This window comes from Microtus ochrogaster, unplaced genomic scaffold, assembly GCF_000317375.1.
Source record: "Microtus ochrogaster isolate Prairie Vole_2 unplaced genomic scaffold, MicOch1.0 UNK1963, whole genome shotgun sequence".
Lineage (NCBI taxonomy): Eukaryota > Metazoa > Chordata > Mammalia > Rodentia > Cricetidae > Microtus > Microtus ochrogaster.
Genome location: NW_004951061.1, coordinates 3,497 through 4,075, shown reverse-complemented (window position 1 = coordinate 4,075; position 579 = coordinate 3,497). Strand labels below are relative to the sequence as shown.

The 579-nt window shown below is 68.6% G+C and overlaps 1 non-coding gene across 1 annotated transcript; it reads right to left on the bottom strand.

Moving 5' to 3' along the window:
* Positions 1 to 69: 69 nt before the first annotated feature.
* Trnae-cuc lies at positions 70 to 141 on the bottom strand. Its single transcript has one exon. It is a non-coding gene; the product is annotated as a tRNA-Glu (tRNA).
* Between the last annotated feature and the right edge of the window lie 438 nt (positions 142 to 579).

The following is a 579-nucleotide window of genomic DNA, read 5'->3' as shown; positions in this document are numbered from 1 at the left end:
TAGTGGGGCCCCCATTGCAGGGGACAGGTGTCAAGAAGGGGGCGAGTTGCAGGGAGGAAGAAGAGAAGCTTCCCTGACCGGGAATCGAACCCGGGCCGCGGCGGTGAGAGCGCCGAATCCTAACCACTAGACCACCAGGGAGCGAGAGCCAGACTCCGACGGTGCGCGCCTCCCGCGGGCAGCCAGACTCTCAGCCAGTCTGCCAAGCTCACAGCCAGACGCTCGCCCCAGCCGCCCGCCAGCCCGGCAATACGCGGCTGGCATTGGGCGCCCATGAGATCGATCAACGCCTGCCCGTGCCCCCTGGCCCTGCCCATCCCCTCCCTCCCTGCCCTGCCCGCTGCCCGCTGCCCGCTGCCCGCTCTCCTCTGTCGCTTCTCCGGCAAGCCCGGCGCCACTTCCCGGTAAGACGCCTCGCCCTGGCCCTTCTCCTCCGGCTGGCCACCCTCTCAAAAGTTCTAGAACCTCCTTCCATTGTGTGGTAGTTCGGCCCGCCGCGGCGCAGTGCAGTCTCGGCACAGGCGGAGAGGCGCCGGACGACAGGGCCACTGTCGGCCCTGAACCTTGGCAAAAGGCGGG